This window comes from Etheostoma spectabile, unplaced genomic scaffold (genome assembly GCF_008692095.1).
Source record: "Etheostoma spectabile isolate EspeVRDwgs_2016 unplaced genomic scaffold, UIUC_Espe_1.0 scaffold00018313, whole genome shotgun sequence".
Lineage (NCBI taxonomy): Eukaryota > Metazoa > Chordata > Actinopteri > Perciformes > Percidae > Etheostoma > Etheostoma spectabile.
In genome coordinates, this window is record NW_022604203.1 from 8,052 (window position 1) to 35,235 (window position 27,184).

A 27,184-nucleotide genomic window follows, 5' to 3' on the forward strand; every position below is an offset into this window, starting at 1 on the left:
TAAAGCTTTTATGTATGTCCTATTTACCCACTGAACTGTCGTTATTCACCTATGACAAGGTAAAATCGGTTTTGCATTATATCACCCCTTTAACAATATTTGGAGATGATATACAAATCTTGAGTGCTTTTTGTACCCAATAATCAACAGTGGTGGTTAACCTGCAACATGGGCTTTAAAGATCTAAATAGATTTTCTCACCTCAGAGTCATCTGGAGCACGTAACGATTAGCGTCTGTCCCTCTGAACCCTGAGTGACAATCACTCTGCAGTGAATGAGATGCAGTTTCCCCCCTCAGTCTAACCAAGACTATACTTTCAGGGATCATTTCTAGAGTTTCTGACTTGAGGAATGTGTTTCTAAAGTGTTTGGTCTCGCTGACACGATGATGAGTTGTGATATTCTTTCTGAGCGTGAGACTGACAGTGAGTAATGATTCACTTCATGTGCTCTCTGTCATTGATGATTGTTCTTTGCTTCTTTATGGAGTATTGAAGAAGGGAATATGATCAGAGTGGTAGTAGCAGACATGTGAAAAACTTAATTGTATGAAGGTAATAAACCATGCGAAATTATAGTCAGTCTTGAAGTATGTTTTTTGTCCATGGTGGACAAGGTTACTTTAACGGGTTAACACCTACTTTCTTGACTTTGTAATGCCTTATGTCCGGTTTAAAAATGTAAACTGAGTTAAGCCATAATTCATTTTTATTTTACCTTTGCTTTTTCTACTTTGACATGTAAAAAAGGTGCATTGTTTGAAAGCCCATCTGTACACATCCATGTTCCACTCCCACAGGTGTTTCTCTTGACTAATCAGACTGTGGCCTTTACAGGCTCAGCTTGATTGACATGTATTAAAGTTAGTTAGTTCATGTTTATTGTCCCCATAGGGAAATTAGGTTGCAGATCACATCACATGGTATTCAACATTAACACAGATAAGGCAAGGAGGAAAAACAAAAACAAAACATATGTACACCACCACTCGTACCATAAACCAGAATAATATGAAGGGGGGGGGTAGAGTTCCAGACCAGCTGGGAGAAAGAAGAGAATAAAATAGATAAACAAAATATATATATCATTGGACGGGACCTTCATTATTAAGGAGTTTAATGGCCTGTGGAACAAAGGAGAGCTTGGATCTGTTTTTTTTAAACAAAGGAGCACAGTATCGTCGTCCTGAGGGCAGCAGTTCAAATGTGGAGGAAAGGGGTGCTTCTGGTTGCCCACAATGCTATTTGCCTTTCTCCGTATCCTGTTTTTGTATAAACTTTCCATACTGGAAATAGAATACCCGAAAGTTTGCTGGAAGTTATTATTTTTCTAATGTACTTTTTTTTGTGCTTCAGTGGCGTTGCCAAACCAACAGATCATACAAAGGAAAGAACACTTTCCAAATTAAAATCTTATTTTTACAAGTGCAAATTTAAACATTTAGTTCAGATTTTTGTTCTGCAAGCTCTCACCTTTTGCCCCATATTTCCCTTCATATGAGTCAGAGCCAGCAGCACTAAGGAAGAGCAGCCTCTCCTATGGCGAGTGGTGGCGACTAAAGGGGTGGAACGGTACACTGAAGTCCCGGTGGACGGGATGGCGCGTTGTAACGAGGTTTGAGTACATACAGCAAATACTTGAAGCCAGGTTACTCTACGAGTGGATACGGGCTTTGAAGGTGATGTGGAAATCCGATTGATTCAGTGATTTTTTGGCCCTATTTGTATTTGGATCTAAAGGCTGGTTAACCACTGTAGGGAGGAGACGTTGGATAGTTTTTTGTCTCGTTCCAGTGATTGTCATGTCTGGGTGATGGCGTTGGATATGCGTTAGCATGTTGGATGTATTTCCACTCACGTACCAACAACGCCGGCCCACAGTCCTCGTTTTATCCACCACTTTCTCACCTGTACTACTGGAACTGACTGGGAAACCAAAGTTTCCCCGTGGGTCGCCACCACTCGCCGTAGGAGAGGCTGCTCTTCCTTAGTGCTGCTGGCTCGGACTCATATGAAGGGAAATATGGGGCAAAAGGTGAGAGCTTGCAGAACAAAAAAATCTGAACTAAATGTTTAAATTTGCACTTGTAAAAATATGATTTTAATTTGATGTCACACAATGAAAAAAACACACGAGAGCTTGGAAAAAAAATCTGTCATGTGCTTGACAATGGCAATAAATTGCGCGGGATGTGAAGACAATGTGCAATACAGGCCAAATCCTATGGTGGGAATAAAGATCCACCAATGTATCTGTCAACAATGTCCACCTGAATCCAGAAATGTCCCTGCCAGATGGGAAATAGACCTGACAAACAGGGCATTGTGAGTACAGATATACATCAGTAAGTAGTCTACCAAGTTGCCTCTTATCATTTTAGTTTGGACACCCAGTGAGGCTTACCGAGATGGTTTGGACTGGGTCCACTAGGGTTTTCTGCTGCTCTCGATCAGACGGCTGTACTCACTCTGGTTTCTGTTCACAATGCACGAGACTTTTGCCTTTTACTAAAGACTTCCTTGGAGGGGAACGCTGATGAGTTGAAACTATTTTTGGTGGGTTTTGCTGTTTGGCCCAGCTTTTTGTACTTGCTTTTGCTTACCTTTGCTTTTACTCATCAGCTCTGTTTTTATCCCACCCAGAAAATGATTTTAGACCCGGAACAAGTCATCTTTTATTTCCTGTAGAGGTCCAAGTGGGAACGAGTACAAAGAAGAGTGATGAAGAAGCCAAAGGAGAAAGGAGGGAAAGGAGTGCCGGACCTGTTATTGTTTTTAAGGAGCAGATTTATAGCTATACACATAACAGCAGCCACGGCCCCATCCAGAAATCCTAAAACTGCAGCTATGGCACGGTTCTGGATGGGATCATACCTCTCTGATCTTAATGTCAGATGTAGGTGGGGGGGGCCTGTGGCTTAGAGAGAGAGCTTGCAGCGAGGGGGGGCTGTGTGGGATCTTGTCCGCTCCTGGCGCTTGCTTCTGGGAGAGACACGGACGGTGTTTCTCCCTTCGGCCTGGATGGCGGAGGAGGGTAGGGTGGTGGTGGGATGAGCAGCTATTCGCCATCTTTAGGACTTGGATGGAGAGAAAATGCGTTAGTGACATTGTTCATATGTCCTTTCTTTGTTTTTTGTCTTCTCTGGAGTTAACTGTTGATGCACCCTCTTTTTTTTTTTTTTTTTTTACATTTGGCTTCTTTCAACCACTGATTAGAACATTGCTTATTTTTCTCTATTTATATCAGATCTTGAGTGCTTTTCATATTTGCCCCTCAAACATTTTTCTTCTTTCTTCTAAATCCTGTTTTAGCATTCTAAGTTTACCTGTACTCAAGAACCATTTTCAAGAAACCCAAATTCTGACGCCCTACATGGAGGAGTAATGGCTCTTTACAGTGAAAATGCAAAAGAAGATGTTCACTCATTCAGCCCAGGTAGATGCTCGGCCCATATTCACACAGACCTAAACCTACTCACTTAATGCTGGTTACAATATTCTAATAATCAACAATGCCAGAGACAAATGACAAAGTGTGAAAACATTTTTTAATAAAGTATTGGCATTTTTTAATAAAGTATTGGCTTTTCTTTGCGAAGGTTTTTTTTTCGATTGGTGATTGGTTTCCGGCACTTTGAAGAAGAAAATCAACAAATAATTGTGATAATCTCCATATTGATCAAACTAATCGTGATTATAACTTTGGCCATAATCGTGCAGCCCAAAGAGATCTAATGTTTTATCAAACCAGGTTGGGCAAGTAACCTTCCTGCTGACTTCTTGACAAATAAAGCAAGTAACATCACTCACAGAAAGCTACTGCGATGGCTGGGAATCGAACCCAGGTCAACTGCTTGGAAGGCAGCTATGCTCACCACTATACCACCATCGCTGGGCAATACAATGTTCACTTCAAATCTTGTAATACATCTGGGCATTGAGACTGAAAGTGCGCTCTGTCACTGAGCTACAGCCCCTGATGATTCAGAAAGTCCCCCCAAGGGGTCCTGTGTCATCACATCAACAAGAATGGGAAGTGTGTTCATGAATGTTATCTCCCTTTGATAGCTCAGTTGGTAGAGCGGAGAACTGTAGGGGCATGAATCTGAAATCCTTTGGTCACTGGTTCAAATCTGGCTCGAAGGAGCAGTCCTTTTTTAAGAGTTTCCCTTCACAGATCAATAAAATGTTTCTGATTCTGATGTACAGATGGACAGACAACCCAAAAGCATAATACTTCTTGCCAAGACAGAACAAGAAAAAAAAAGAAGATGTTGGGTAGACAGAGTTAAGCCCCGACAGAATAGAGAACTAGGCAAAAGTTGTGAAAGTCGCACAGCTGTTGGCGACTGCTTTCTCAAGAATCTTAAAAAGAAATGGAAGGTTGGATATAGGTCTATAGTTGGCTAAAACATCTGGATCAAGGTTGGGCTTTTTCAGAAGAGGTTTAATTACAGCTACTTTAAAGTACTGTGGTACATAGCCTGTTAATAAAGACAGATTGGTTATATCTAGTAGAGAAGTGTTGACTAATGGTAAAACTTCTTTAAGTAGCCTAGTCGGGATGGGATCTAAGAGGCAGGTTGATGGTTTAGATGAAGAAATAATTGAATTAAATTGATAAAGATCAAGTGAAGCAAAGCAGTCTAAACACGTATCTGGTTTTACTGATGTTTCTAAGGTTCCTGACTTTAGAGATAAGTCAGTGCCAGTTAAAGGCGGGTCTTGGTGAATTTTGCTCCTAATAGTTGTAATTTTATCATTGACGAATCTCATAAAGTCGTTACTACTAAGAGCTATGGGAATACTTGGCTCAATAGAGCTGTGACCATCTGTCAGCCTGGCTACAGTGATGAAAAGAATCCTCACTTCACTTCGTTCACCATTGCATTGTTTTCACTTTTCAGAACCGGAGCTACAGTACAGCTAATTCTACAGTCTATGGTTCAGGTCACATTATATGCAGGTTATGTAAAGAAAAGCCAGATCACAGAGGTTCCGTAGTGTAGTAGTTATCACATCTGCTTTACACGCAGAAGGTCCTGGGTTCAATCCCCAGTGGAACCAAATTTAAGGTTTAAAGTAAGAACTATGTCCTGTTATCACCTGGCAGGCGTCCCTGGAAAAGTCTTAAAAATTGGAGTGAACTATACTCGACAATCAAAAAAAACATGCTCCAAAGACATATTGTCTATCTGAAAGACTTCTTCAGTGCTCTTGCATTGGTTTCACTTCTTAGAACCTGACCTCCATCCATTTTATTTACATTTTCTGATAATGTTAAAAATAACACTATTACAGAGGTTCCATAGTGTAGTAGTTATCACGTCTGCTTTACACGCAGAAGGTCCTGTGTTCAATCCCCAGTGGAACCAGACTTATGCTTTAAAGTAAGAACTATGTATTTGGTACCACCTGGCAATTGTCATTTAAAAAGTCTTTAGAAAGAATTGAATGCAAACAATGAAATAAAAGCCCATGTCTTTCCAGAACCTCACCTCCAGCCATTATTTTTACTGTATTGTTCCGATTATGTTAAAGATGACAGTACGTCAGAGGTTACATAGTGTAGTAGTTATCACATCTGCTTTACATGCAGAAGGTCCTGGGTTCAATCCCTAGTGGAATCAGGCTTATGGTTTGAAGTGAGAACTATGTCCTGTTACCGTTTGAAAAGGGTTGAACAACAATTGAAAAAAAACCCACAGCAATGCCTTCTCTTCTCAGTCAATTAGGGCATAGTTATACATAGAATTGTAAAAATGAATGGAAAATTGACTTTCTTTAAGGTTCTTCAAATATGTTTTGTCTCTCATTCTTGGCAGTGTACACATGAATGAAAAATATTACTGTTTTACCGACCCATTTACTGTGCTACTAGGTGAGAAGCTGCGGGTGATGGGTGTCGGTGCGTCCACAGTCTCCTGGATCACTGACAACCTGACAGACAGACCACAGTTTGTCGGTCTGGACCGTGTTCCATCTGATGTTGAGTAGATGGTGAGTGGCACGGGGGCCCCACAGGGGACTGTGCTGTCTCCTTTTCTGTTCACCTTATACACCAAAGATTTCAGAGTCATGTCATCTACAGAAGTTTTCTGATGACTCTGCAGTTGTTGGGTGTATAAGGGATGGACAGGAGGGAGAGTGCAGGGCACTGGTGGATGAATTTGTGGAGTGGTCTGGTAAGAATCACCTGCTTCTGAACGTGGATAAGACCAGAGAGATGGTGATCGACTTCAGGAGGAAGGGAACGGCTCCGCAGCCCCTTTGCATACTGGGAAGTGACGTGGACATGGTGGAGGAGTACAGATACCTGGGTGTCAACATCGACAGCAGGCTGAACTGGAAGATCAACAGCACTGCTGTTTACAAGAAGGGGATGAGCAGACTCTATTTCCCGAGGAAGCTGAGATCCTTCAACGTGTGCAGCAGGATGTTGGAGATCTTCTACCGGTCTGTCGTGGCCAGCGCTCTGTTCTCCTCCGCCATCTGCTGGGGGGGGCAGCAGCATCGGAGCCAGCGACACAAACAGACTGAACAAACTGATCAGGAAGGCTGGCTCCGTGATCGGCTGCAAACAGGACACTTTTGAAGCTGTGGTGGAGAGGAGGTCACTGAACAAACTGTTATCTATCATGGATAACCCTGACCACCCTCTCCACCCCCCACTGGTCCAACAGAGGAGCTCCTTCTCAAAGAGGCTCCGACAGTTTAAATGCAGCACGGACCGCTACAGGAAATCATTCCTACCACAGGCAATACAACTCTTCAACGCGTCATCCCTGGGGGGTAGATGAGACTCTGAGACACCACAATATTGCAATAAGGGCAACCGGCACGATTGGATCATTTACATTTTACCATACTTAAACAGTTGCAGATTTTGTTTTTCCCATCTTGTACATATTTAAATATTTGTTCTTATATTCTTATATTTTGTCATTATTATTATTATTTCATGTATATTGTATGTATGTTTATTTTGTGTGCTGCTGTAACACTGTAATTTCCCATTTTTTTGGGAACAATGAATATCTATCTATCTAAAGAATCACTACTTCTAGTGTATAGAGCAGCATATCTCCACCAGACTCCATGTAAATAATCACTACTTTTAGCGTGTATAGAACAGCATTTCTCCACCAGACTCCATGTAAATAATCACTACTTTATAGAGCACTATCACCAAACCCACCATAATCCATATAATCTGGGGTTTTATTTATAAAATTGCATGTAGGATCCTTACGGAAAGTGTACGTACACCCAAAAGCCAAAAATAAATCAGATCTATAAAACCATGTGCATGCACATCTGTATGTAATATTCTGTTTATAAATCACATATTACCTACAAGTGTGCATATGTGAATCAGCCTCTTATCCCTCCCTGTACACGCCCACTTTTCATTTAATAATCTGTTAATATTTAAAGTATAACTTGTGTATATTTCAACCTGGACTCCATCCCCCGTGGTTCTGTGTATGCAGTAGCATTTTGAAATACATTCTTTGAGGGGCAGGAAAAAAGTGTAAAGACCTCCAAACTGGAGTGATGTGAACATTGAGTTAATATATACATTTATCATAATTTAAACCATAATTTCATACAATAATAACTCAAGAAATGTACTCACAATATTAACACACACACACACACACACACACACACACACACACATATACTTTCTACATTTTCAGGATTTTAAATATTAATATAATGTTTATGAAAGACAAGTTCAGTTATTGTTATTACTACACACATGTCAGGTTGATTAATTATGTATACTCTATATTACATATTATTTTGTAGTTTTTCCGTTGTTGTTTTTTGTAACCGTTAAATAATTTATTTTGAATATGTTCAGCGTTACAGTAAAAATACAGTGTTTTAAAATCTGTTGACCTACTTCAATTCTATTGGTTGCTGTTAACGTTCCGTCCAATCAGCTGTCGATGTGAGGGCAGAGGGGCGGGCCTTCGGCGACCGTTATCCGTGATTATGAAGAGAATCAGTTATCTTTACCGGGGCTGATTAGCTGCACTTACTGATCCAGACAGAAGGTAAACATTCTTACATTCATTCATTTCCATATGTAAACATATGAAAAACATACATATGTGTGTGTGTGTGTGTGTGTGTGTGTGTTAATATTGTTTTACATCCATACAGTTTGTTAAAGTTATGATACCAACGACTGTTAGCATCGTTAGCCCGTTAGCATCGTTAGCAGTTAGTGTAGCACAAGCTAAAGTCCTTGTGGAGGGTGACCAGACGTCCCCGGTTTCCGGGAACAGTCCCCGGTTTTGGTGACCTGTCCCTGGAAATGTCCCCGGTTTTCACTGTGACTGACAGACCTGAAATTGGAATGAAAGAAAGAAAACACTGACCCAACTGACCTAACTGGCTCTATTAGCCTACAAGCTAGCACTAGCTTGTAGGCTAATAGAGCCAGTTAGTAGTTGTTTTAAGTGAGTGAGTGAAACCATAGACAGTTAAAGAAGTGGACCAACAGGTCCCGTTGTTTCCATGGAGACCAGTGAAGTCTATTAGAAGCGCTTTTCCGGTGATGCTGAGCGTTACTGCGCAGCCTCCAACTGACGACGTAAATGTGACGTGAGCAACCTGTCTGAAAGTTGTAACCGTAAGTAATTACTGCTAACTAACATGCTAGTTAACATTAACATAGGCAAAGGCTAATTACTGCTAACTAACATGCTAGTTAACATTAACATAGGCACAGGCTAATTACTGCTAACTAACATGCTAGTTAACATTAACATAGGCACAGGCTAATTACTGCTAACTAACATGCTAGTTAACATTAACAGACACAGGCTAATTACTGCTAACTAAAATGTTAGTTAACATAGGCACAGGCTAATTACTGCTAACTAACATGCTAGTTAACATTAACATAGGCACAGGCTAATTACTGCTAACAAGCATGCTAGTTAACATTAACATAGACACAGGCCAATTACTGCTAACTAACATGCTAGTTAACACTACATAAAAGAGACACAAAAATACAGTTAATCAACATTGTATTGTCTTATAGTCTAAGACAGCGGGGGGGGGGGGGGGCAGAAGGTTACTTCCTGGTGTGAAGCAAAAGGTTTCTTTCTATATGTGAGATGCCAGACTTGACCTAATCATTTCTTTAGAGTGGGGGGGGGGACAATAGGGCCGTCCTGATCTACTCGTCACTGAGACAACAGATGATAATTAAACAGCTTGATATGGAGCATTCACCACTGAATTAAATCAAATCTTCTCAACCCGACTGCAGCATACTTTAGCATAAGTACATTGTTTTTAACTCTTCATGACTCAACACTGTCAACGGGCTTATCTGCTAACGTTAGCTACCAACAGTTACCTTGGAACAATCCAGCAAATAGACCAAGCTTTAATGCGTTGCCTGAAATATATCTTCAAACAAACAAACAATTGCTGATTTTTATGTTTCTGAAATGTGATCATTTGAAGCTTTCCGTGTCGTACGTTAGGGAAAGAGATATGAATCCCAATTACTTTGGTTTCTATTGAAATCAGGATTATTTAACAGGATTCCTTGTTGTCTCTTAGAAAGATGTTTTCATTTATTAAAGTTAAAAACAGCTTTAACTGGGATTTTTTTGCTTCGTTCTTTTACTGTAGAAGAAATGTTTTTGGCTTGTTTGTTTTCTTTAAACCAATCAGAATAGTCGTGGGCGGGGCTGAGCTCTGGACGCAACGACTTTGGCTCTGCTACATAGTCTCAGGAAGGAACTGTTCACCCTGATAGAAGAAACACATGTTGACAGAGAGCAGACAGACACACACACACACACACACACACACACACACACACACACACACTATGTCAATGTTCTGCATCCATGGCTTATCAGTCTGTGTAACTTTACTTCGTCCTCAACAATCCTGCTCCAATCACTGCCAAAACATCCCAGTTAGATATAAGATGGCTAATGTTAACATATTCTTTGGGAATCTTTACAGTTATTCCCTTAAAGAAGCGGCCAGGCCTGCCTTGTTGCACCATCAAAATGTCTTTCTGAACTTTCCATTTTCACACAGGAACATCTGGAGATGTTCTGCTAAATGAAGTGTGGTTGGTCCAGGCTACTGTGCATGTAGCTTGTATTTCCAGTTAATGACTTTTGGACCTTACATTGTAGTAGTTCTTCCAGTCTGAATGCAGGAGATACTTGACACTCTGGAGTCCTATGGATTGGTCCCCTCATCAGCCCTTGTATTTTCTCCATTCAAACAGAAGATTTGAATCTAGTAAAACACGGTCAACTAGAATTCACTTACACCTCCCATTAGTTCTTCTAACCCTTGTATCTTTATCTCTGCATGTCCCCCCCCCCCCCCCAATCATTGGGTCTAGTAAAGGCACCTTCAGAAGACGGCAAGCTGGCGACCAGAGCAGGAAAGGAAGGCAAGAAGGAGGAGGAGGAAGAGGAAGAAGAGGAGTATGTGGTGGAGGAGGTTCTGGACCGCAGAGTGGTGAAGGGAAGAGTAGAGTTTCTGCTGAAATGGAAGGGGTTCTCAGAGTAAGTATGAGTCTAGAATATTAATGTTTGGTGTTCTTGGTCCTGATATACTGTGTATATATCATTATCATATAACTCAATGCATTTCCTTTATTTTCATGACTATTTACATTGTGGATTATCACTGAAGGCATCACAACTGTGAATGAACACATGTGGAATTATGAAAAGTGTGAAATAACTGAAAACATGTCATATATAGTCTAGTTTCCTCAAAGTACCCCCCCCTTACTGTGATTACTGCTTTGCACACTCTTGGCATTCTCTTGAATGGTAGTCACCTGAAATGGTTTCCCAACAGTCTTGAAGGAGTTCCCAGAATGCTCAGCACTTGTTGGCCCTTTTCCTTCACTCTGCAGTCCAGCTCTCCCCAAACAATCTGGATTGGGTTCAGGTCCGGTGACTGTGGAAGCAAAGCACTCCATCACTCTCCTTCTTGGTCAAATAGCCCTTACACAGCCTGGAGGTGTGTTAGGAGTCATTGTCCTGTTGAAAAATAAATGATGGTCCAACTAAACGCAAACCGGATGGGATGGAATGTCGCTGCAGGATGCTGTGGTAGCCATGCTGGTTCAGTATGCCTTCAATTTTGAATAAATCCCCAACAGTGTCACCAGCAAAGCACCCCCACACCATCACACCTCCTCCTCCATGCTTCACGATGGGAACCAGGCATGTAGAACCCATCCAGTCACCTTTTCTCCGTCACACAAAGACACAGCGGTTGGAACCAAAGATCTCAAACTTGGACTCATCAGACCAAAGCACAGATTTCCACTGGTCAAATGTCCATTCCTTGTGTTTCTTGGCCCAAACAAATCTCTTCTTCTCCTTAGCAGTGTTTTCCTAGCAACTATTTGACCATGAAGGCCTGATTCAGTCTCCTCTTAACAGTTGTTCTAGAGCTATGCCTGCTGCTAGAACTCTGTGTGGTATTCATCTGGTCTCTAATCTGAGCTGCTGTTAACTTGTGATTTCTGAGGCTGGTGACTCAGATGAACTTATCCTCAGCAGCAGAGGTGACTCTTGGTCTTCCTTTCCTGGGGCGGTCCTCATCTGAGCCAGTTTCGTTGTAGCGCTTGATGGTTTTAGCGGCTGCACTTGGGGACACATTCAAATTTTCCGGACCGACTGACCTTCATTTCTTAAAGTAATGATGGCCACTCGTTTCTCTTTACTTAGCTGATTGGTTCTTGCCATAATATGAATTGTAACAGTTGTCCAATAGGGCTGTTGGCTGTGTATCAACCTGACTTCTGCACAACACAACTGATGGTCCCAACTCCATTAATAAGGTAAGAAAGTCCACTAAGTAACCCTGAAAATGCCCACCTGTAAAGTGGAAACCATTTCAGGTGACTACCTCATGAAGCTCATTGAGAGAACACCAAGGGTTTGCAGCACTATCAAAAAAGCAAAGGGGGGCTACTTTGAAGAACTAGAATATAAGACATGTTTTCAGTTATTTCACAGTTTTTTGTTAAGTACATAATGCCACATGTGTTCATTCATAGTTGTGAGGCCTTCAGTGATAATCTATAATGTAAATAGTCATGAAAATAAAGGAAATGCATTGAATAAGAAGGTGTGTTCAAACTTTTGGCCTGTACTGTATATGTGTGTGTATGCAAATAATCTACAGCATAGATTGCAGCATTGTATCATGCCCTCAAATGATCAATGGATTGTCTAAAAACAAAGTGTGAGGAGATGTTCTTCTGTCTGCACTCACCTTTCCAGTGAGGATAACACATGGGAGCCACAAGACAACCTGGAACTTGACCTTATCGCCGAGTACATGCAGAAACACAAGGAGACGGAGGAGAAGAAGAAGGAGGGCAAGAGGAAAGGTGTCGGGAAGGAGGAGGTGAGTTAAGGAAAGAGGGTACTCCAGACTGAAGAGTCCCAGAAATCTAATCTCAATATTAATGAATGCACACAGGTTTCACAAATGTCTTTTAGGATTTATATATAAATGACTCTCGTCATTACAATATGCATGTGCATATTACATACATACATACATACATACATACATGCATGCAAAATAGTAAGACTAGGCAATTCCAATTGCTTTGGCGAAAGAGAGCGGATGACAGTTGGCTCGAGTCCAGTAGATCAGACGGCTCTGCAGAGTCGCGTAATTACGACTTCATGACTTTTCATGACCAGCTGAAGGAGCGGTGGTGTACATAGCAGAAACCCTGTTGTGCGTCTGCCCTATACCGTGGTGGGCCGCCATCAACATATCAACACTAAAAGACGGCGGCTGTGGCTAAGTAGAAAAGCGGTCGCCTGCCAATTAGAAGGTTGGTGGTTCAATCCCTGCAGTCCTACGTCAAAGTCGAAAACACTGAACCCTGAGTACGGGGTGTACTTGTACAGCAGCCTCGGCCACAGTGTACTTCTGTGTGTGAATGGTTGCTGTATTATGTAGAAAAACTTTGAGTAGTCGTTGACACTAGAAAAGTGCTATAGAGAACAGTCCATTTATCGTTTTAGTCCAAAGAGAACTCGGGTATCATGGCCAAGTTTTAGTCAAACCATTTTTGTCTTTTTTTAAATATTATTTACACAGACACATGTTAGATAAGAGCCAGGGCTCCTGGGCTCTACAACACGTTGTTGTGCGGCTCAGGCAGAGGAACCGCAAAGTTAGCTGACGTTAACTTTTTTCAGACAACGGAGTTGGATTTGCCTTTTTTGCAGACCAAACGCTGCTGTTGCTGCCCTCCTTCTGCCATCTTTACTCGTGCTGAGTTTTTTAAATTCCACTGGATGCACACACCTTGCCCCCTGACTGCTGAGAGGTTTGATGGCTTTGGGAAGGGCAGATATGTGCATGCGTGTGTCATTCAGAACACAAGACAAAATGAGTGTTCTTCAACACAGAACATTTTTTTCTCGATTATACTATTTTTGTGATCGTTGGAGTCAAAATCTATATTAAAAACAAAATTCTATTAATTGCACAGCCCTCGCTAATGGTAAACATATTCTTTGTGAATCTTTACAGTTATTCCCTTAAAGAAGCGACCAGGCCTGCCTTGTTGCACCATCAAAACGTCTTTCTGAATTTTCCATTTTCACAAATGAAGTGTGGTTGGTCCAGACTACTGTGCATGTAGCTTGTTGCTCCAGTTAATGACTTTTGGGCCTTACATTTTAGTAGTTCTTTCAGTTTGAATGTAGGAGATACTTGACACTCTGGAGTCCTATGGATTGGTCCCCTCATCAGCCCTTGCATTTTCTCCATTCACACAGAAGATTTGAATCTAGTAAAACACGGTAAACTAGAATTCACTCACACCTCCCATTAGTTCTTCTAACCCTTGTATCATTGTCTCTGCATGTCGTCATCCCCCCCCTCCACCTCCATGGGTCTACTAAAGGCACCTTCAGCAGACGGCAAGCTGGCGACCAGAGCAGGAAAGAAGGGCAAGAAGGAGAATGAGGAGGTGGAAGAGGAGGAGGAGTATGTGGTGGAGAAGGTTTTGGACCGCAGAGTGGTGAAGGGAAGAGTAGAGTTTCTGCTGAAATGGAAGGGGTTCTCAGAGTAAGTATGAGTCTATAATATTAATGCTTGGTGTTCTTGGTCCTGAGATATATAATATATATTTACATATTGCAAATAAGTGTCAGCATGGTATCATGCCCTCAAAGTTGAAGGTTTGGTATTTTGACACTACGTTGCAGACCCACAAACAACCTTACAAGATGGCAATAGAAAAAAGGAATAATAGGAAGGATAATTAAAGTGAGAATGGATTGTCTAAGAACAAAGTGTGAGGAGATGTTCTTCTGTCTGCACTCACCTTTCCAGTGAGGATAACACATGGGAGCCGCAAGACAACCTGGACCTGGACCTTATCACCGAGTACCTGCAGAAACACAAGGAGACGGAGAAGAAGAAGAAGAAGAAGAAGAAGGAGGGCAAGAGGAAAGGTGTCAGGGAGGAGGAGGTGAGTGAAGGAAAGAGGGTAGTTCAGACTGAAGAGTCCCAGAAATCTAATCTCAATATTTATGAATGCACACAGGTTTCACAAATGTCTTTTAGGATTTATATATCATACCGTAATTCCTCAAAGAAAAACCGATGGTCAATTAAACTGCGGCCCTCTGATAGTGGCCGGGGGGGCAACACGGATAAATAAAGGCCGGGAAAAAGTCATTGTGGATAATCTCCTCGGTGCCTTTCATATAATGTGCAGTCAAGTGTATTGTAATGTACTACCAATTTAACGTAACAGATTCAACAATATATTCACACTTTGTTTTTCTGGATTATTGTTCTCATGTAAAGTATTATTTTTTGTTATCACATTTTTATTTTTGATCTAATTAAGAAACAAAGAGTGCCAACCAATCCCCTGAGTTGGAGAGGCTGATGACCCCTAAAGATACTAGATCAAGTTCAACTGGGAGTCAAACACTCCCTCAAAGTTTCCAGCACTACCAATCCCAGACCATCCCCCGGTTATTACCGCCTGGCTCAAGGCCGCCAACAAAAAGGCCACGCAGATATTCAATTCAATTTTAACAGTTATTTCTTTGCGCTTTCCATAAAGATAAAGAGCAGGTCTAGACTGGACTCTGGAATGTTATTTACAGTGAGGAAAATAAGTATTTGAACACCCTGCTATAGTTCTCCCACTTAGAAATCATGGAGGGGTCTCAAATTGTCATCGTAGGTGCATGTCCACTGTGAGAGACATAATCTAAAAAAACAAAATCAAAACCAATGACGTCTTAGTGTATTACCAACAGTAACCTTGGAAACGGTGGTCCCAGCTCTTTTCAGGTCCAGCTCCTCCCGTGTAGTTCTGGGCTGATTTCTCACCTTTCTTATGATCATTGAGACCCCACAAGGTGAGATCTTGCATGGAGCCCCAGTCCGAGGGAGACTGACAGTCATGTTTAGCTTCTTCCATTTTCTAATGATTGCTCCAACAGTGGACCTTTTTTCACCAAGCTGCTTGGACATTTTCCCATAGCCCTTTGCAGAATTGTGGAGGTGGACAATTTTGTCTCTAGTGTCTTTGGACAGCTCTTTGGTGTTGGCCATGTTAGTAGTTGGATTCTCACTGATTGTATGGGGTGGACAGATGTCTTTATGCAGCTAACAACCTCAAACAGGTGCATCTAATTTAGGATAATAAATGGAGTGGAGGTGGACATTTTGAAGGCAGATTAACAAGTCTTTGAGGGTCAGAATTCTAGCTGATAGACAGGTGCTCAAATACTTATTTGCAACTGTATCATACAAATAGTTTAAAAATCATACATTGTGATTTCTGGATATTTTTTTTTTAGATTATGTCTCTCACAGTGGACATGCACCTACGATGACAATTTCAGACCCTCCATGATTTCTAAGTGGGAGAATTTTCAAAATAGCAGGGTGTTCAAATACTTTTTTTCCTCACTGTATCTCCCTGGTCTTTCCATAGAGAGCAGGTCAAGGCCAGCAACAAAAAGGCCACACAGATATTCAATCCCAACTTTATTAACACACATACACACAGCGTAACAATGGTAATGCAGCAGTCGAACTTGGACACAGACATCCTGTGAACGATGCTTCTGGTTTTACTTAGTAAGGTGCCATTGTGGAGCGAGCTAACTCCAAGTATTCTGATGTATTGAAACTGATCCACGATCCCTGGTATGTGATAAACAGGCCCAACACCACAGTATGAGAAACATCCCATAACCACCATGCTTTACTGTCTTCCCAGTGGACTGGGGCTTGATTTCAGTGCAGGGGGGTCGGAGGACAAACTGTCTGCGGCTCCTAGACCCAAAAAAACCAGTTTCCCTCTCATCAGTCCCCAGAATGTTGCTCTATTTCTCCGTTGGCCAGTCAATGTGTCCTTTGGTTGTTTCCCACGTCGGTCAGGCTTTGGATGTCATTACAAGGCATCTGAAATCCTTTTGGCAGAGCAGCTTATAATCTTCTGCACTTCTTTATATGTTTTCCTCTCTCATATCAACTTTTTAATCAAAGTCCTCTGTTCCTCAGAGCAATGTCTGGAACGAGCCATTTTGCTGAGTATTTCAGTGTGAAATGCACTATAACCTCTCCATGTTCAACATGTGCTTCCTTCCTTCCTTAAATATGTATATATACAGTAGGGCTGCACGATTATGGCCAAAATAAAAATCTCGCGCAAATTTTGATCGCGATTATTCTCACAATTATTTGTTGATTTTAACCAAAACAAATTTTATCGTCATGTAGGCTATTTATAACTGCGAGAGGGAGTGTGATGGACGCTACTCACAGAGAGACGGCTGATCATTATGAACATTTCGGGTTGAATGGTGGATACACGTCGTGTGTATGAAACGTCTGTATCTTCACTGCATTTTTATGAACTATGATATTCTCGCAATGGGTCACATCTCTGGCCCAGGTCCAGGTCCTGGTCCAGGTCCAGCAGCTCCGTCTCACACGCTGTTACTCTACCAACTGCAGTTAGTTGCTTTCAATAATTTCTTCTGTGTTCTTTGCCGTGGCGGCCACGATAGCAGAGTTACCCGCAGAAACAATGGTACAAATACAGGGTTGCCCCTCATATTTAACAAGATACAGCTGTGTTAATTAAAAAATAAAACTGTAGACAAATGTCAGAAGTGTGGACCAGCGCTGTGTGGCCAGATGCGGACAGTAAGAGGAGAGAGAGGAGAGAGATTCAACACAGGCACGGCTTTACAGACGAAATGGGTCATGTATCGCAATATTAAACCATATCCATATAAACAGCATTGCAGCGGATGCGAGGACATTAGCACCGCTGCGTCCTAGAGGAGCTAACGGCTAACAGACGCTACTAGCACCAACTAGCACTGGTCACTGCTGTTGTCTGAATAACACAGACGGGACAAAATGTTGCGTTTACTGGTAAACTGGTAAACCTTGAGACCGACATATAACCGACTGCTATCTGTTGAGTTTTTCTCCCGTTACTCTGTCCTCTTTGACTGTCTCCATCTAGATACTAAGCTGCGCGGTGCAAGAACAACTGATTTGAAATTTGATCGTGGGAAGTCAAAATTGTGATCACAATAAAAATTTGATTAATTCTGCAGCCCTAATATACAGTATATAGATTAATTATTGGCCATAGCTGACACCTGTTTCTTCACAGAATCAATCAGCTCACTAATTTTACACAACACTGCTATTATTTTGAACATGCTCCTTTCAATTGTGTGGACAATACCAGTTGTCCACACAAGTTTGATTTAGCAAAAACAACAACCTAAAACTAAAGGTCAAAGGTCAACTGGTGCTCCTCATTGCTAATGTCTATCAGGGACAATGGTTCCAATTTACTTAACTGGAGAAGAGCTGTTCCGGCAACATGAAGACAACACGGTAACCCCTACAGATACCAGTGAGAGCTAAAAATCTGTGGGAATATGTTATATTTACAACTTTCCCGGCACTAAAAATCCCGGATAATCCCCCATTTGGGACTGGCTGGCAACAAAATGGAGGCCACACATAAATTTATCAAAAGTAGTTTATTTATCACAAACTAACCAACACTGAATGTTACATTTCCCATAATGCAACTCCATAATATTGAGGTTGGCAGATAATAAAGAAAAGTAATGCGTCAGTCAAACAATGTTCCATAGACATGCTCTAAGTGTTGTTTCTAGTTTAAGATAGAGCTCTACAGCATGGCACCTCACTAACTCACTCTCTTGGTTTTTCTGTCTGTTGATAGAAACGGAGAGGAAGAGGAGTCAAACGTCACCGCTGTCAGCAGTGTGATAAATCCTTCACATCAGGATATTTAAAGATTCATCAGAGAGCTCACACTGGAGAGAAACCGTACAGCTGTGATCAATGTGGGGCAGCTTTCACAGTACTGAGTCACCTAAAAAGACATCAACGCATTCACACTGGAGAGAAACCTTACAGCTGTGATCAATGTGGGGCAGCTTTCACAGTACTGAGTCACCTAAAAAGACATCAACGCATTCACACTGGAGAGAAACCTTACAGCTGTGATCAATGTGGGGCAGCTTTCACAGTACAGAGTAACCTAAAAAGCCATCAACGTATTCACACTGGAGAGAAGCCTCACAGCTGTGATCAATGTGGGGAAACCTTTTCTCAGAGTAATCACCTTAAAACTCATCAGCGCATTCACACTGGAGAGAAGCCGTACTGGTGTGAACAATGTGGGGAAACCTTTTCTCAGAGTAGTAACCTTAAATCTCACCAGCGCATTCACACTGGAGAGAAGCCGTACTGGTGTGAACAATGTGGGAAAACCTTTTCTCATTATAGTAGCCTTAAAACTCACCAGCGCATTCACACTGGAGAGAAGCCGTACTGGTGTGAACAATGTGGGGAAACCTTTTCTCATAGTGGTAACCTTAAAAGACACCAGCGCATTCACTCTGCTTCGTTGTGAACATGTTTCAGAGCCAAGCTGTTTCCTCCTCCTCATGCCCTGGTAGCTGTGTTGTTATATTCTGATCTTCTCTCCACATTGAAGGCTGACCAACAGTAACTTTATCTTCTGAGCAGCATGTATGTTATTGTGGATCAGCTGGACTGTTTTCTGCCTGTCCTCAGAACCCTTGACCATTCAGGCACCAGAATTGGTGCCTAAACCCATCCTTTTAAAAATACATTTTTTAAATTTAAAAAAAAAAAAGGAGCAATAAAAAAACAGCCAGCAATATTTAAGAACGGCTTGTTTATCGCTATATGGTCCAAATGAAATGTAAAAAAAAAAGTAATATTTCCCCAGTAAATTGCTGCTAAACGACAAAAACAACCACTAGATGGAAAAAGACAGCGCTGGTGTTTCAGTAGCACCGAAATGAGGCCCCAAAATCCCCGTTACTATTCGGTCCGATAGATATCGGGTGTTACGGCACCGGTGCCGTACTAGCACCGGGTTTTGGTACCCAACCCTAACCACAATGTACCCACCGTGGGAAGGAGAAGACCCAAAGGAGAAACATTAAGACGTTTAAAGATGTTTTGGTTGGAAAACGTAGACATGTTTGAAACTTTTTGATTTTGTAAAAACTTTCTTCTCATCTCTAGAAACATACTGTTTTTTGGCTGACAGAAAGTCATTGTAATTTTTATTTATATAGTGGGTTTGGGATGAAACTATGAAAAGTTTGGAGTTTAGAAAAAGCGCAAATTAAATATTTGTGTAAATTGGGCCTGTCATTATTACCAACACACTAGAAGTTGGCCATTTTTAATTAATGTACGCTCTCAAGTTATTGTTGTTTTGTAGTTAAAATAAAATAAATTAAACAAGGCCTCGTGCTGATTATTTGTGACTTGATATGGTGGATTTATCCTTCCTGCTGTTTCTGTGATTAAACTCCTTGATAAGAGAGCGTTTCCATCCATTAAAAGTGCTGAAAGACTCAGATTATTATTCTAAGTGTGTGACAACATTATGGGATGGATCCCTACAGAGATAGACCTTTTAGATAGAAAAATGAAGGTGATTTTCTTACTAAACCAATTGATATAGCAAATTGTGTCAATGATTATTTCATAAATAAAATAAATAATCTTAAAAATACTACACAGCTACACACGGATTTGTCAAAAACATTGATAAATAAGATCATGGAAAGTAAAACATGTAGCTTTAAATTTAAGAGTGTAAGTGTTTCGAAAGTTGAATTATTTCTGATGAATTGTAAAACAAACCACCTGGTGTGGACTATCTTGAATTTAAATGTATTAAGCCAATAGTTTCAATCATTACTCCTACTATTGCTCATATAATTAATGTGTGTTTTATGGAAAATATATGTCTGCAAGCATGGAAGATATGTAAAGTTGTGCCAATACCAAAGAATAAGAAAATGCCTTTCTCTGGATCAAACATTAGACCAATAAGCTTATTACCAATTCTCTGTAAAATAATGGAAAGAATTGTTTATGAACAGATTCAGTTTTATTTTTTAAATAATAATGTAATTAGTTTTTCAGCTTGCATACATACAGAGGAAAACACTCAACTGCCACTGCCCTGACTCAGATGGTTGATGACTGGTGTTTTGTGAGCATCTTTATTGTCAACACATGTAAAGTTACCATGTGTTTGTACACAATAGACATATCTACTGCTGTATTCACTGTCTGTGGCCAGTCCTTTAAAACCTGTTCTTGACTTGCTTTTTCCACATCCTCTGAACGTTTAGCTAACTAAATGACTAAATTTGGCTAATAATTGTTGCTTTTTCATCTTTGTTGTATGGTTAGCACTCTGGACTCTGAATCCAGCGATCTGAGTTCAAATCTCAGTGGAACCTGGTTTTTAAGCCACAGCACAGGTAAAAAAGATCAACCTTTCAACTTTCCACATCTAGTTTACAGTAAGCTTACAGGTTTAACTCTGTAATATTCACACTGGCAGTGAGAACCAATGGGGAAAGTATTATCTTGGTCAATGTTGTTTTCAATGTCTTGTGGTTTAAGTTCTGTGTATTTGAAAGTTTCCAAGTTCAGTTGATCATATGTAACAGAGAAGTTTCTGTCCAAGTTTGCCATGAAACTTGTGTTTGATACGTCTAATTCAGTTTGTATGCAGTTACCTTATGTAGGCCTATGTTGCTCTTGATTCATTCCTTCTTCAAACTTATCCAGCTCGGTGATGTCCCTGATGAGAATCACTTCAATCTCTTTTGCTGCCTCAGGCGTCAACCCGTGAAGTTTGATGTATATTTTACAATTTCTTGCCCATGTTGCCTGGATCTGCAACAGAAGAAATCTCCGCCGACAAGAAGTCCAGAGATTTCTTTATCTCCTCAACCTCATCGGGTAGGATTGCATTTTTCTTAGGTGGCATATTCTCCTGGGCCTGGTGGTAGCCGGCTGCTCCTGGTCACTACACAGTCCTGACAGGGTAGTGGATGTTGATTCGTCAAAATGGACAGTTAACTGCAAGAACATGATTTTCCTCGAGAACATCACTTTTCATGGTGCTGTCAACAACTTTTCCAGCAGTTATATCTTGATTCATCTCACCATGGAAATCAGGTTGAGGGTCATAATCTCTTGATGTATCACCCTTTCAGAGTGTCTACCATTGTGTCACCAGAAAAAGAGACTAGCAGAGGATAGTTTCGGTCCGCTGTATTCATGGTGATGAGTCTGAACACCAGACCAGCGAGGTTCTCGGGGAGATTAATGTCCAGAAGAACTTATTAACTGTAGGGTAACCCTAACCCAAGTACAAAAGCCCACCAAACATAGTTCCCCTCCAAGGAAGTCTTTAATAAAAGGCAAAATACTTGTGTTATGAAGAGAAACCAGAGTGGGCCAGTATAGTGCATCAGAATTGCTTGTTGAATGGCCTATTAGCTTTGGAACCCCCCTTTCCCCACAGCTTTTAATTGTCAGATATGGGTGGGTAAGTGGTCACTGTGTCCAAACCTTTGTTATATAAGTTATATATCATAACTTTAAAGATAATTGCACAATGTTGACAAAATTGTCAGTCTATTTCCCATCTGGCAGGGACATTTCTGGATTCAGGTGGACATTGTGGACAGAAACATTGGTGGATCTTGATTCCCACCATAGGATTTAGCCTGTATTGCACATTGTCTTCACATCCCGTGTAATGTATTGCCATTGTCAAGCACATTGCCACCCTGGTGACTTTCTTCCATGTCCCCATGAACGCCCATATATTTGGGCTGACAGTTGAGAAACCTTCCCTTGTTAACTATGACATGGATGACTGAGAACCTCCTATATCATGACATGTTTAATTTACTCTATTATAATTTTTGAGACAAGTCCTACTGATCAGCAGTTGGATCAGTCAGGATGGCCGAGCGGTCCAAGGCGCTGCGTTCAGGTCGCAGTCTCCATTGGAGGCGTGGGTTCAAATCCCACTTCTGACAGCTGCTGTTTTCATCTCAAACTGCTGTCTGAGACATGATATTGGGAATAAAGAACTAAGCAGTTCTTTGTATTTAAGAGGACATGAAAGTGCACAAGAAACGCAATTGCAAGTGCAGCGTTTTGTGAGCATCTTTATTGTCAATGTCACATGTAAAGTTACTGACTGATTTAACGGAGGGATTCGGTGAAAGTTATCTTTTGTTTTGTAAAACTATGGCTCGTGTACAAAACAGGAGAAAAGGGTTCTTTGTTGCATCCAGGTTGTTATGTATAACAGATAAAAAGCGCAAATTGACATCATTACATCCAATACGGGCAAGACGGGGTTGACAGATAGATTTTAAAATCCACACAGATAAACAGTCATTGTAGCTGTTTGCAGGATTTCTGCAAAATTAACCGAGATTAAACTGGGCCGTATAGTGGCGATTATACAAAAAGAGAGAAGTACTTCCACTCGTTGTTACCTGTCGTTGCTATGGGTAACAAGAGTTCACAGTCCCACGTTTCCTTAGGGGCCCGTAGTGGATGAAATGGTAAAACATTTGGCCCTGGATGCATAGAATGCCTGCCATATTGAGCGACAAAATTTGGGTGTCCTGAAAAAAGGTTCTTTAACTCTGTCTCCCCCACCTCCTTTTTTGTTTCTTGTTATGTCTCGGCAAGAAGTATTATGCTTTTGGGTCATCTGTCCATCTCTACATCAGAATCAGAAATACTTTAGAGATCCCCGAAGGGAAACTCTGGAAAAGAGTGCTCCTTCGAGCCAGATTTGAACCAGCAATCGAAGGATTTCAACTTTATGCCTATACAATCCTACACTCTACCAACTGAGCTATCGAAGGGAGCTAAGACAAGATCCCCTGGAGGGAAACAAAAACATTCACATAAACTCGTAGATCAATTGACAAGTATCCCACCCAGAAAAGAGATTCTAGCCATTTTTCAGTCAGGGGGAGTCCTGTCGTCTCAGTCGCTGTCCACGGCCCATGAAAATTGGCAAGGGTCTTGCTTCTATTATTTAGCTGCTGTTAAGAATCTGAGTCTAGTTAAGGACAGCATATTTGGTTTTCACAAGTACAAAAGGCTCGGCCAAAAAGCAAATCTCACCAAAAATAGTTTCAACTCATCGGCGTTCCCCTCCAAGGAAGTCTTTAGTAAAAGGAGAAAGACTTGTGCGTTATGAAGAGAAACCAGAGTGAGTACAGCCGTCTGCTCGAGAGCAGCAGAAAACCCTAGTGGACCCAGTCCAAACCATCGTGGTAAGCCTCACTGGGTGTCCAAACTAAAATGATAAGAGGCAACTTGGTAGACTCCTTAGTGATGTTTATATCTGTACTCACAATAACCTGTTTTTAAAACACCAGCCAATCACAAGTGTTACATGTGAATAATCAATGTGTGAGTAATCAGGAAGCTCACATAGAGGATAGTTGCAAGGTCTACCAAATGTTTAACTTTACAACCTGTAAGCTGTTGGAACCTTGGTTACCACAGGTTCCCAAACTTCCCCTCAATATGTATGTATATTAAAGATTTTCCAGCCCCAGAAACTGAACAGCAAAGCTGAGTGGCGCAGCGGAAGCGTGCTGGACCCATAACCCAGAGGTCGATGAATCGAAGCCATCCTCTGCTAATTCCCTATACTTTGTATTAGCATCATCATCTATTGATGTCTAACAAAGCGTCTGTTGCTGCAAGTGTCTGATGTGAAATGTCTTCACCTGCTGAAGAGTAAAATTAATGGCATGTTAAGTTTGTTTAATCTATAAAAATGGAAACTACAGTGCTCATTTCTGCCGTAACACCCATAAAAACTGGAGTGTACTACAATAAATATACTACACTACAGTAAAATAGAAACTGTAAAACATGTACTGTTAAAGTGCTTGTTGTGCTTTCTGATAGTCTGAGGTATAAAAGAGAGAGCATACTACTTAGTTTGTGTCACAGGAGGTCTTAGTCTACCACTATGTTCTATAACCCAACCAGTCAGATTACCACAGGAGGTAATACCATTTGCAGCTCTTTTAAAGACTCTACCATAATACCTGCTGGAGATGCCAGGTCCTCATACATGTAAAGCATGAGCTCTACCACTGAGCTACATCCCCTGAAGATCTTCAGATTTTTTTTACTTTTTTCTGAGATAGACTTAGACTTATCTTTATTAATCCTTTTGGGATAACTCCCGCAAGGAAATTGAAATATCACTGAATAAAAGAAGAAACCTGGGTAAAACATGTAATGTTAATGTTGTTTATGACTTCAAAACCTGTAAATGCAACTGCGGTGGCTTGAAATCAAACCTGGGCAAAATGATTGTACTGCTATGGTATAAATCATAGTTGAAAAGTAACACACCTGTTGCCTTTCTGCTGGACAATACAACGATCACTGCAGATCTTGTAACACAGACTGAAAATAAATGATAAGAAGTGCATTGGTGGAGATGGGTTTCTTCCACTACTTCTGAGATAACACTGTCTTTGCTACCACTCTTGAGGAACACCTCTCGTTGTCGGCAGGATTCAAACCTGCACGGGGCGACCTCATGGGATTTCTAGTTGATCGCCTTAACCACTCTGCCACAACTACCTGCAGTTTAGTGCCAGACCTATTGGAACAAATGTTCATAAACTTTTTGATTGGTTATTAGAAGTTACCAGACACGGGCAAAGTGCAAATCGTAGTGCACTTCCTGTGTCTGTGGATCCTCGTGGAGGCAGCTTGATTGATTGATATGCTCCCTTATTTGTACCATAACAGAGATCTAATATTTTGTCAAATTGGGTTGTGCAAGTAACCTTTCTGGTTACTTCTTGACAAATAAAAGAAAGTAACCACACAACAAAATTTACTGCAATGGCTAGTAAGCAAACCCGGGTCAACTGCTTGGAAGGCACCTATGCTCTATAACTATACCACCATCACTGGACAACACAGTCGATGTCCTTAAAAGTTGGATTTTTCCTTTTTATGAAATTAAGGCATTAAGATCAATTTCCAAACAATGATTTTTTAAATTCCTCTTTTTAGCAGAGATGGCAAAAGTACAGAAAATTGTGTTAAATAATAATCTGGTAAACGTTGAACTAAAGTAAAGAAGTAAAAGTAACAAAGTACAGGCTTAGAAATTTACTTAAAGTATAAAAGTAAAAGTAGCCTTATCAATGACAAAGCTACTTGGACCAGACAGATGTTACTAGAGAGCTGCTGAGAATCTTCAGTGGACATGGAGAAAAGACTCTTTATTCTCTATTCTTTATATGCCATTGGCTACATTGTAAATGGCTGTCTGCCAATAGGCCTAAAACATAGATTCTGTCTAAGTAGCAAGATATGAATTTAGCTGTGATTTTGTGAGAAGTCTGTGTATGTTCCAATTTAATTAGATTCAATTTGGTATTGACGACAAAAAAATAATAACTAACTCCCGTGAAATTATTTGAAATTTATTGAGGACTAGATTAGGACTGGATTTAAAGCTGATTCTGGTTTCCAACTTGGCCCAGGTGTGTCTGTTAAGACACAGACGGAGACAACTTCTCTCTGTTGATGCTTTATCTAGCATCAGTATAAACATGTGTGGGGGGGGGGGGGGGTAGCTCTGCTATGGCTGTGTGTGTGGTAATAAAAGAAATAAATAACATTGTAAAGGCTACCATACACAATGCATAGGAATAATAAATGCTAGTAGATAATAACAATAAACCCACTATTAATTACATTATCTTAATGAGTAAGGAGGTTCAACAATCACCATTATAACGTATAAACAGCCAGGTGTAACCTAGGTAACAGGTGTAACCTAGGTAACAGGTGAAAAACACAAAGAAGCTAACTTTTTAAAAAATTTGCCAGAACTACAGACCAATACAACAACAGGCTCAAATGAACTGACAACATCAGTTGTATGACTTACAGTTCTCCGCTATTCACAATCACACCTGATAGACGAGCTTTAGTACAAAACTAAAGTAACGAGCCAATTTTGTAAAATGTAAGGAGTAGAAAATACTGATATTCGTGTTAAAATGTAAGGAGTAAAAGTCAAAAGTCGCCAAAAAAATAAATGGTAAACTAAAGTAAAAATATCTGAAAAATCTACTTGAGTACAGTAATGAAGTGTTTGTACTTCGTTACTTCGTTAACAAAGTATTTATACTTTGTTACTTCCAATCTCTGATAACCGTAAAGATTAATATGTACATGGTTTGTACAAGCGCTATATAAATACATTACATTTACATGGTTTGCATAATTGTACCTTCTGATAGACATAAGGCCACTTTGGTTATCTTTGGGCTGCTCTATGGTCTTTTGCAGAAGGATAAATCCCAGAGTTGGCTCAATCCAGGTTATTTATGTAGCAAACGTCCCTGGGTGGACTTGAACCACCATCCTTTCGGTTAACAGCCGACTGCGCTGACCTATTACGCCACAGAGACTGCGCTGATTTCTGAGCAGGAGCTCGATCTTTAAGCCACAAGCATTTGCTTTATGGCTTTTTGAGGTTGCGCTGCACATGTATGCTTATCAGGCTATTTTCCTGTTACTCAGAAAGTGGAGAAGCTGCCTCTATGGTCTTCTGCAGAAGGATAAATCCCAGAGTTGGATCACTCCAGGGAGCTCGATCTTTAAGCCACAAGCATTTGCTTTATGTGAGCTTTGCTAACTGTGAGAAACTGTCACAAAC

The 27,184-nt window shown here is 40.8% G+C and overlaps 9 non-coding genes and 1 pseudogene across 9 annotated transcripts; 6 read left to right on the top strand and 4 right to left on the bottom strand.

Moving 5' to 3' along the window:
* The first annotated feature begins 306 nt into the window (after window positions 1-306).
* On the top strand, window positions 307-520 carry LOC116680018 (small nucleolar RNA U3). Its single transcript, XR_004329620.1, has one exon. It is a non-coding gene; the product is annotated as a small nucleolar RNA U3 (small nucleolar RNA).
* Window positions 521-2,464: 1,944 nt separating this feature from the next.
* Window positions 2,465-2,578, top strand: LOC116680020 (U5 spliceosomal RNA). Its single transcript, XR_004329622.1, has one exon. It is a non-coding gene; the product is annotated as a U5 spliceosomal RNA (small nuclear RNA).
* A 1,242-nt stretch (window positions 2,579-3,820) lies between these two features.
* trnag-ucc (transfer RNA glycine (anticodon UCC)) lies at window positions 3,821-3,892 on the bottom strand. Its single transcript has one exon. It is a non-coding gene; the product is annotated as a tRNA-Gly (tRNA).
* Window positions 3,893-4,994: 1,102 nt separating this feature from the next.
* trnav-uac (transfer RNA valine (anticodon UAC)) lies at window positions 4,995-5,067 on the top strand. Its single transcript has one exon. It is a non-coding gene; the product is annotated as a tRNA-Val (tRNA).
* Window positions 5,068-5,302: 235 nt separating this feature from the next.
* Window positions 5,303-5,375, top strand: trnav-uac (transfer RNA valine (anticodon UAC)). The gene has a single exon. It is a non-coding gene; the product is annotated as a tRNA-Val (tRNA).
* Window positions 5,376-5,557: 182 nt separating this feature from the next.
* On the top strand, window positions 5,558-5,630 carry trnav-uac (transfer RNA valine (anticodon UAC)). The gene has a single exon. It is a non-coding gene; the product is annotated as a tRNA-Val (tRNA).
* Window positions 5,631-21,785: 16,155 nt separating this feature from the next.
* Window positions 21,786-21,893, bottom strand: LOC116680021 (uncharacterized; annotated as a pseudogene).
* Window positions 21,894-22,401: 508 nt separating this feature from the next.
* Window positions 22,402-22,484, top strand: trnal-cag (transfer RNA leucine (anticodon CAG)). Its single transcript has one exon. It is a non-coding gene; the product is annotated as a tRNA-Leu (tRNA).
* A 1,086-nt stretch (window positions 22,485-23,570) lies between these two features.
* Window positions 23,571-23,687, bottom strand: LOC116680019 (U5 spliceosomal RNA). The gene has a single exon (XR_004329621.1). It is a non-coding gene; the product is annotated as a U5 spliceosomal RNA (small nuclear RNA).
* Window positions 23,688-26,862: 3,175 nt separating this feature from the next.
* trnan-guu (transfer RNA asparagine (anticodon GUU)) lies at window positions 26,863-26,936 on the bottom strand. The gene has a single exon. It is a non-coding gene; the product is annotated as a tRNA-Asn (tRNA).
* Window positions 26,937-27,184: the final 248 nt, after the last annotated feature.